Source organism: Trachypithecus francoisi, unplaced genomic scaffold, assembly GCF_009764315.1.
Source record: "Trachypithecus francoisi isolate TF-2019V2 unplaced genomic scaffold, Tfra_2.0 Lachesis_group10, whole genome shotgun sequence".
Taxonomy (NCBI): Eukaryota; Metazoa; Chordata; class Mammalia; order Primates; family Cercopithecidae; genus Trachypithecus; species Trachypithecus francoisi.
In genome coordinates this window covers 130,052,460-130,062,679 of record NW_022681455.1, presented here as the reverse complement: position 1 = coordinate 130,062,679, position 10,220 = coordinate 130,052,460, and the positions used below count along the sequence as shown (strand labels likewise).

Below are 10,220 nucleotides of genomic sequence, written 5' to 3'. Positions count from 1 at the left end.
GGTGGGTTTCCGCTTCTTGGTGCGATCTGGAGGCCCAATGGCTGGTTTCCTGAGAAAGCAACTCAGATAAGACAAATGTAACTTTCTCAAGTTTTAAGACTGGGAGGGCCAATTTCTATGTTTATTTAAAAGAAACCATAAACATCTGTTCTATGGGACAATTGGGCCAGTTTCAATATTCCTAAAGTGGAACGAATTATGGAAAGATGCTGCAACACAGATGAGTGAACCTTGAGAACATGAGGCTAGGCAGAGGACAAATATTGCAATATTCCACTTACACAAGGTCCTTACAGGAGCCAAGTTCAGAGACAGAGAGAAGAGAGATTAACCAGCAGTGGGTGCGTGGGGTGAATGGGGAGTTACTGCTTAATGCGTTTTTGTTTTTTTTTTTTCAGACGGATTCTCGCTCTGTTGCCCAGGCTGGAGTGCGGTGGTGCCATCTCGGCTTACTGCAAGCTCCGCCTCCGGGTTCACGCCATTCTCCTGCCTCAGCCTCCCAAGTAGCTGGGACTACAGGCACCTGCCACCATGCCAGGCTAATTTTTTGTATTTTTAGTAGAGACGGGGTTTCACGGTGTTAGCCAGGATGGTCTCGATTTCCTGACCTCGTGATCCGCCCATCTTGGCCTCCCAAAGTGGTGGGATTACAGGCTTGAGCCACTACACCTGGCCTCGTGCTTGCTTTTTGGGAAGAAAAAATTTGAAAACAGACCATCATGATGGTTACATAAGTTTAATGCCACTGAATTGTTCAGTAAAAATGGTTTAAATGGTAGGTTTTATGTTACGCATATTTTGCCATCATTTAAAATATTAAAATTTAAAATTATTTTAAAAGAAATAGTAAAGGGTACAAAGGTTTAAACACAGAATTACCATAGGACCTCCCAATTCGACTCCTAGATTTATACCCTAAAGAACTGAGAACAGGAGCTCAATGTCCTCGTGGCACCATTACAGAGGGCAGAGTGGACACCACCCACGCGTCCATCCAGAGAGGAAGGGACAAGCGGAATCAGTCTCCATGCTGTTACCGCCGCAGGTTCTCACCTTGCCACGCAACAGAAACTGACACAAGGCCAGACACACTTCTCCAGATAAGGTCTATTAAGGCCGGTGCGGCGCTCACGCCTGTAATCCCAGCACTTCGGGAGGCCGAGGCGGAGGGATCACCTAAGATCAGGAGTTGGAGACCAGCCTGGGCAACATGGCGAAACCCTGTCTCTACCAAAAATAAAAAATAAAAAAAAATTCGCCGGTGTGGTGGCGGGCACCTGTAGCCCCGGCCACTAGAGAGCCTGAGGCCTGAACCCGAGAGGCGGAGGTTGCAGTGAGCCGAGATCGCGCCTCTGCACTCCAGCCTGGGCAAAAGAGCGAGGCTCCATCTCACATGCACAGTTTATTAAGACCCGGGAAGGAGGCTCTCGGGCTCCCGAAGGCGGGTCCTGCTCGGTTTCCTGGAGGGTCCCGCGGCAGCGCACGTGCGGCGGGTGCGGGCTGCGCACGCGGAGTAGAAATATGCCGACCCGTGCGCGGCGCGCGGAAGACACTGGAAGGCTCCGCCCTGGGGGCAGATTTCCGCGTTCGGAGGCGGCGCAGTCTGCGGCCCGCACCTCCCGGCCCCGCGCACGTGTCCAGACTCTGCCCATCTCCACTTCCTCACGGCACCTGCGAGGTCTACGCGGGGCTGGCGCCAGTGAGGGGGGAATAATCAGACCGGGTGGCCCAGGCCCTATCCCAGCGCGGGCTCCATCCACGGAATATTATTCCCTCCTGAGAAGAGCGCGGGCCTGATCCCCGCTCCGCCGCGGACGAACCTTGAAGACGCGATTCTAAGCGAAAGACGCCGGAACACAACAGCCAGAGCACGCAGGGTGCACCGAGCGGAGGTCGGCACAGGCAGGTCCGCGGAGCGGGGGGCTGCAGGGCCCGGGAGGGCGCGGGGAGCGGCTGCCCACGGGCCGGCTCCGCTCGGGCAGAGGCTGTTCCGAAGCCCGGGACGGTGCAGGTCCCGCAACACCGCGGGGGGCGCCGAGCTGAGCCCTGCGACGCGGTGTGTGTGCCGTGAGCTCCACCTCGATCAGTGTGAGGACGCGAACGGCGTTCTCAAACGCAGACACGTGCCAATTCGAATGTTCGCGCGAGCGCAGAGCCCACTGACAGAGCAAAACAAGACAAACCGGGAGTCAGAAAGCTCAGGAGCCACCCACAGGATCCACCGTGATGTTTCTCGCAAATTACCGCGAAAACAATCGGACTTGAAAATAAACGCGACCCACCTGGTTCCCGGAAGGGGACGAGGATCCGGGCGAAAGGCGTCAGTTCTCCCTCGCTCGCCCCGTAGACGCCGCGCAGGCCCCGAGCTCCCGAGCGGCGGTTTCAGACCCCGCGGGTCACCTGGGAGCTCCTCCGGCAGAACCAGCCAAAAGCTCCCAGCGCGGAGAAGGGCGGGCGGCTTCCCTCCCCGACCTCGCCCCGCCCGCGCGGACGCCCCCGGCCCCACGCGGGGACCACCGTGGGACGCCCGCCGGACCCCGCGCGCCCCCGAGCAACCTGCGTGTACCTGCGCCCCGCGCGCACCTGAGCGCTCCCGGCCACGCCCCGGCCTAGCCCCCCGGCTCCCACGTGCCTCCCTCACTGGGCCCCGCCCCCTCGCGGATCAACCGCCAGCTCCGCCCCTTGAGGCTCCGCCCTACGGCGCAGTCAGGCCCCGTCCCTGCCAGACCCGCCCCTTCACGGCTCAGGTCCCGCCCACCACGGCCATCTCCGGCCTAGGTCCCGCCCCCGGCCAGCTTCGCTCCCCGCGCGCCCCGCCCAGGAATCCTCGCTGAACCCGGCGCGGTGCCCCCAGCGCTGCTCCGCGCCGCAGTCCAGCGCCTGGAGCCGGGGCGTCCCGAGCCCCTGCCCGCTCCTGCTCAGCCGGGTCACCCAGGTGCGCCCCCTTCCTTGCTGCCCCGCAGCCCTCCCCGCCCCCAGCCCGCCGAGGCCCTGGGTGTCCCTTCTCCATCCTCCCTGGCGCCTCTGCCCCGGGCCACCTGGCCGTCCTCCTGGGCTCCCCGCTCCGGGGCGGCCCCTGGTCCGACGGTGCCGCTGACGCGCGCGCACGTTCCAGGCCTGCGGAGAGGCTGGTCCCAGGGGCCGGGCGGGGGCTTAGTCAGAGTCCGGCGGCTGCCAGGCGCGGGGCGGCCTGGGGCGCAGCAGGACTGGAGCTGAAGGCGAGAGCGGCCCGCGCCGGTTGGGGCGCAGGGCCTGGAATTTGCTTCACAACCACCAACGTGGAAACTGCAGAGAGACTGCCACATCTCTTCCGGGGACTGCCCTGGGGCCCTGGAACCCGCTGGCTTCTCTCTCCACCCGCCTCTGTCCCCCGTCCTCACCTGCTGTCCTGTTTGGTGCTAGGATCCACTAATGCCCCATCAGCTTTCACGAAACGTCGGATTTTTTTTTTTTTTTTAAATATCGGGTACACGTGCAGGACGTTCCGGCTTGTTATGTGTGCCATGGTGGTTTGCTGCACCTATCAATCCATCATATGGGGATGAAGCGGGTCATGCATTAGCTATTTTTCCTAATGCCCTCCCGCCCCCGCCCGCCCCCAACCGCCCCCGCCCGCCCCCAACCGCCCCAGTGTGCCTTGTTCCCCTCCCTGTGACCCTGTGTTCACATGGTTCAGCTCCCACTTATAAGTGAGAACATGCCGTGTTTAGTTTTCTGTTCCCGCGTTAGTTTGCTGAGGATAACGGCTTCCAACTCCACCCATGTCCCTGCAAAGGACATGATCTCGCTTCTTTTTTATGGCTGCATAGTATTCCATGGTGTGTATGCACCACATTTTCTTTATCCAGTCTATCACTGATGGACACTGGGGTCGATTCCATGTCTTTGCTATTGTGAATAGTGCTGCAGTGATCAAATCACAAAAAGCAATTGCAACAAAAGCAAAAAATGACCAATGGGATCTAATTAAACTAAAGATCTAATTAAACTTTTGCAAAGCAAAATAAACAATCATCAGAGCTAACAGAGACCTACAGAATGAGAGAAAATTTTTGCAGTCTATACATCTGACAAAGGTCTAATATCCAGAATCTAGAAGGAACTTAAGCGAATTTACAAAAAACAAAATTAAAAAGTGGACAAAGGACATGAACAGACACTTCTCAAGACATACATGCAGGCAACAAACACAAAAAAAGGTTCAGCATCACTGATCATTAGAGAAATGCAAATCAAAACCACTGCGGGATACCATCTCATGCCAGTCAGAATGGCGATTACTAAAAAGCCAAGAAACAGGCCAGGCACGGTGGCTCACGCCTGTCACCCCAGCACTTTGAGAGGCTGAGTCGGGTGCATCCCCTGAGGTCAGGAGTTTGAGACCAGCCTGGCCAACATGGTGAAACCCCGTCTCTACTGAAAACACAAAAAATTAGCCAGGTGGTGGCGCACACCTGTAATCCCAGCTACTCGGGACCCCACTGAAGCAGGAGAATCGCTTCAACCCAGGAGGCGGAGGCTGCAGTGATCCAAGATGGCATCATGCACTCCAGCCTGGGCGACAGAGCAAGACTCTGTCTCAAAAAAAAAAAAAAAAGACGCCCAGGCGCGGTGGCTCAAGCCTGTAATCCCAGCACTTTGGGAGGCCGAGACGGGCGGATCACGAGGTCAGGAGATCGAGACCATCCTGGCTAATACGGTGAAACCCCGTCTCTACTAAAAAATACAAAAAACTAGCCGGGCGACGAGGCGGGCGCCTGTAGTCCCAGCTACTCGGGAGGCTGAGGCAGGAGAATGGTGTAAACCCGGGAGGTGGAGCTTGCAGTGAGCTGAGAACCGGCCACTGCACTCCAGCCTGGGCGGCAGAGCAAGACTCCGTCTCAGGAAAAAAAAAAAAAAAAAAAAAAAAAAGTCAAGAAACAACAGATGTTCCGGGTGCGGTGGCTCACGCCTGTTATCCCAGCACTTTGGGAGGCTGAGGAGTGCAGATCACTTGAGTCAGGGGCTCAAGACCAGCCTGGCCAACATGGTGAAACCCTGTCTCTATTAAAAATACAAAAAAATGGCCAGGCGTGGTGGCTCAGGCCTGTAATCCCAGCACTTTGGGAGGCCGAGGCAGGTGGATCATGAGGTCAGGAGATTCAGACCATCCTGCTAATAACACGGTGAAACCCCATCTCTACTAAAAATACAAAAAACTAGCCAGGCGCAGTGGCGGGCGCCTGTAGTCCCAGCTACTCAGAAGGCTGAGGCAGGAGAATGGCGTGAACCCGGGAGGCGGAGGTTGCAGTGAGCTGAGATCGCGCTACTGCACTCCAGCCTGGGGGACAGAGCTAGACTCCATCTCAAAAAAAGAAAAATTTAGCCGGGCATGGTGGCACATGCCAATAATCCCAGCTCCTTGGGAGGCTGAGATAGGAGAATTGCTTGAACCCCGGAGAAGGAGGTTGCAGTGCCCCGAGATCGCAACACTGCACTCCAGCCTGGAGAGCGAGACTCCGAGACTCTGTATCAAAAGAAAAAAGAAAGAAAAGTAACAACATATGCTGGCAAGGCTGTGGAGAAAAAGGAACACTTTTACACTGTTGGTGGGAGTGTAAATTAGTTCAACCATTGTGGCAGACAGTGTGGCGATTCCTTAAAGATTTAGAATCAGAAATTCCATTTGACTAGCAATCCCATTACTGGGTATATACCCAAAGGAATGTAAACCATTTTATTATAAAGATACATGTACACATATGTTCAAAACGTTGGATTTTAAAGTAAAAACTCAGGGACAGCACGACCCCCAGCAGATTAAGTGGGTGAAAAGACCCAGGAACTGGAAAGCGGATGGGAAGGCACAGAGCTGAGGTCAAGTGTCAAGCACCTCGCCGGGATATGCCGCTGAGCACAGTTCTCCAGCCACTGCCCAAGTCCCTCTTGAAATGGGCAGGACAGAGAGGGCGCGGCCGCTGTTGCTGCGGTTCATTTCTTAGGCCTGCGTCATGGCTATGGCCCTTAGCTGGGTGGGTGTGGGGTGTGTCTATGACACCACCGAGGCCGTGGGTGTCCCTGGGGCCCCTCAGAATAGGTGGATCCCGTGGCACTTTGCTGAAGCGAGCGGTGGTCCCATCTGGCTCTTTGCTCCGACCCTCACAGGTGCCCGTACATGTCTGCCAGCCGGGTGAAGCTACCTAAATCTTTTTTTTTTTTTTTTGAGACTGAATCTCGCCCAGGCTGGAGTGCAATGGTGGGGCTCACTGCAACCTCTGTCTCCCAGGTTCAAGTAATTCTCCCGCCTCAGCCTCCCAAGTAGCTGGATTACAGGCGTGCACCACCACGCCCAGTCAATTTTTGTATTTTTAGTAGAGACAGGATTTCACCATGTTGGCCAGGCTGGTCTTGAACTCCTGACCTCGTGATCCGCCTGCCTCGGCCTCCCAAAGTGCTGGGATTACAGGAGTAAGCTGCCGTGCCCGGCCTTGTTTGTTTGTTTAAAGGAGTCTTGCTCTGTTGCCTGGGCTGGAGTGCAATGGCCTGATCTCGGCTCACTGCAACCTTCTCCTCCCAGGTTCAAGTGATTCTCGTGCCTCAGCCTCCAGAGTAGCACGTGCCATCATGCCTGGCAATTTTTTTTTTTTTCTGTATTTTCAGTAGAGACGGCGTTTCACAATGTTACCCAGGCTGGTCTTGAACTCCTGTCCTCAGGTGATCTGCTCACCTCGACCTCTCAAAGCACTGAAATTACAGGCATGAGCCACCATGCCCAGACAACATTCTTCTAAATCTAATAACCCGATTTGTCTCCTCTCGCCTTCAGGTCATCAAACTCCAGGTGGTCCTCAGTGAGGGATAGGTCCTGTCAATATTCAAGAGCCACCCTTCTACAGGGGACCCCTGGACTGCCCATCAGGGGGACAGGATAGAGGCAAAATCCTGCCCATCTCCCTGGATACCGCTCCCTGGCTGGGCTCCGCTTTCGGTAACCCATGGAGCCAACCCTGCCCTGACAACAAGAGGCCGAGACTCTCAGAACCACCACCGCCCCCTGTCAGCAGGCAGCAGTTACAGAAGACTGACCTTTGTCCATTTTCCCTCAAGAATTGGGGTCTTGGACTCCTGTGGGAGGAAATGTTAGTGTGGGTAGCTAGGGGGTATAAGCAGGGCAGAAGAGGGCTCCGCACCACCACACACAGGCAGCCGGAGTGCTGATCCTCGTCAGGTGATGGTCAGGTAGTTGTTAACTGTCTCTGTAAAGTAATAATTGGTCACAGCCAGCGCCAGAGCAAGACACCCTCCTATTAGACAGAAAACAGCTGAAGCTGGTAATCAGCAGCTTCCCAAGAAGATCTCAGGAGCTGAGTGAGTGGGGAGAAGTAACGCAAGACCCTGCATTGTGCCACTGTATCAAACCCCAAGTCAGAAGGTCAAACCACACACTTGCCTTTCAAGTCGCCCTCCTGGCCTTCTTCCAGGCATACTTTCCTTCCTGCTTTAAAGCTTTTTAATAAACTTCACTTCTGCGCTGACGTGTGCCTCGGTCTCTCCCTCTGCCTTATGCCCCGCGGTTGAATTCTTTCTTCTAAGGAGGCAAGAACTGAGGTTGCTGCCGACCCGGACAGATTCATCACCAGTGACACTCCAGCATCCCCTTGTGCCCCGAGGCCCCCTGCCTGGAGCACCTTCCTTCCTACCGAACTCCTTCTCATCCCTCAACGCCCAAGGTCAACGCTGCCCCCTCCTGGAGCCTCCTTGCCACCTCGGCCAGAAGCCCTCCCTCCTGTTGACTGTGGCGCCTGCTCTCCCTTTCCAGATCCCGCCCCCTGGGAGGGCGTGGGTGTGGCTTAACACCTGCACAGGCCCCATGCACGTCAGGGAGGTCCTGGAGGGAGGGTGGAGGGGGCTGGAAGGAGGAGGACTCTTTCTTTTGAGTAGGCAGGGTGGGGAGTGGGGGTTGCTGACCAGCCCAGAGACGGGCTGGGGAACCCGTTCCTGTCTGTGGTGGGAGCAGGCCAGTGCCTCTGCTCTCCTCTCAACTGTGGGTGGCTGTGCAGGTGCAGGCACCATCTGTGCCAAGGCTTGGAACTTTTGCTAAAGATTAGACGTCTGAGGCTGGGCGCGGTGGTTCACGCCTGTAATCCCAGCACTGTGGGAGGCCGAGGCGGGCAGATCACGAGGTCAGGAGATCGAGACCATCCTGGCTAACACAGTGAAACCCCGTCTCTACTAAAAAATACAAAAAAACTAGCCGGGCGAGGTGGCGGGCGCCTGTGGTCCCAGCTGCTCGGGAGGCTGAGGCAGGAGAATGGTGTGAACCCGGGAGGCGGAGCTTGCAGTGAACCGAGATCACGCCACCGCACTCCAACCTATGCCTGTCTGGTTCAAGCGATTCTCCTGCCTCAGCCTCCCGAGTAGTTGGGATTGGCATGTGCCACCACGCCCGGCTAATTTTGTTTTTTTAGTAGAGATGGGGTTTCTCCATGTTGGTCAGGCTGGTCTCAAACACCAGACCTCAGGTGATCTGCCCACCTCAGCCTCCCAAAGTGTTGGGATTACAGGCGTGAGCCACTGTGCCCGGCCTATAGTTATATTTATTATATATATATGTGTATATATATATTTATAATATATATATATATATTTTTAGAGACAGGGTCTCACTCTGTAGCCCAGGCTGGCGTGCAGTGACGCTATCACAGCTCACTGCAGCCTCAAACTCCTGGGTTCAAGTGATCCTCCTGGCTGAGCCTCCAGAGTACCTGGAAGCACAGGTGTGAGCCACCACACCTGGCTAATTTTTTAAACTTTTTTTCGTAGAGACAGGGTCTCCGTTACCCAGGCTGGCCTCAAACTCCTGGGATCTAGCGATCCTCCCACCTTGAGCTCCCACATTGCTGGGATTCCTGTCGTGAGCCACCATGTCCAGTCTAAATGTCTTCTAAAGAAGTTTAAGGCCGGGCGCGGTGGCTCAAGCCTGTAATCCCAGCACTTTGGGAGGCCGAGACAGGCGGATCACGAGGTCAGGAGATCGAGACCATCCTGGCTAACATGGTGAAACCCCGTCTCTACTAAAAAATACAAAAAAAAAAAAAACTAGCCGGGCGAGGTGGCGGGCGCCTGTAGTCCCAGCTACTCGGGAGGCTGAGGCAGGAGAATGGCGTAAACCCGGGAGGCGGAGCTTGCAGTGAGCTGAGATCCGGCCACTGCACTCCAGCCTGGGCGACAGAGCGAGACTACGTCTAAAAAAAAAAAAAAAAGAAGTTTAAAAATTACTCTCTAGCTGGGCAAGGTGGTTTGTGCCTGTAATCCCAGCGGTGTGGGAGGCTCTGGTGGGAGGACCACTTGAGCCCAGAAGGTTGAGGCTGCAGTGAGCCATGACAGTGGCACTGCACTTCAGCCTGGGTGACCGAGGGAGACTCTGTCTCAAAAATAAATAAATAAAAACAAGAAAACTACTTAAAGGATTACATTATTTTCGGACTTTTAGTCTTTTGGGATTGCCATTTTCAGGATTTTGGAGCCTTCAGTCTTTTGGGATTTGCCATTTTCAGGATTTTTGGGCCTTCAGACTTTCGGGATTTGCCATTTTCAGGATTTTGGGGCCTTTAGTCTTTGGGGATTTGCCATTTTCAGGATTTTGGGGCCGTTAGTCTTTTGGGATTTGCCATTTTCAGGATTTTCGGGCCTTTAGTCTTTTGGGATTTGCCATTTTCAGGATTTTGGAGCCTTCAGTCTTTTGGGATTTGCCATTTTCAGGATTTTTGGGCCTTCAGACTTTCGGGATTTGCCATTTTCAGGATTTTGGGGCCTTTAGTCTTTGGGGATTTGCCATTTTCAGGATTTTTGGGCCTTTAGTCTTTTGGGATTTGCCATTTTCAGGATTTTCGGGCCTTTAGTCTTTTGGGATTTGCCATTTTCAGGATTTTCGGGCCTTTAGTCTTTTGGGATTTGCCATTTTCAGGATTTTCGGGCCTTTAGTCTTTTGGGATTTGCCATTTTCAGGATTTCACACCGTAGGGATTTTGATCTTCTGTGACTTCAATTTCGGAATTCTGCTCTTCAAGACTCTGGCCGAGGTCTGTTTTAAACAGAGCCCAAACCCACAGATTTGTCCTCATCTAGGTCCCGTCTGCTCTGTGCACCCTGTGAAATGGTGCCAAACACCTGCTAGCCACAGAAAAGCGAAACCCCAGGGCTGTCAGGATCCCAGCCAGGCCCGGCTGCCCTTCTGAGGG

The 10,220-nt window shown here is 54.8% G+C and overlaps 1 long non-coding RNA gene across 1 annotated transcript; it reads left to right on the top strand.

Annotated features, from left to right (window-relative positions):
- Nucleotides 1-667: 667 nt before the first annotated feature.
- Nucleotides 668-7,514, top strand: LOC117088234. Its single transcript, XR_004439093.1, has 2 exons — nucleotides 668-2,935; nucleotides 6,806-7,514. It is a non-coding gene; the product is annotated as an uncharacterized LOC117088234 (long non-coding RNA).
- The last annotated feature ends 2,706 nt before the right edge of the window (nucleotides 7,515-10,220 follow it).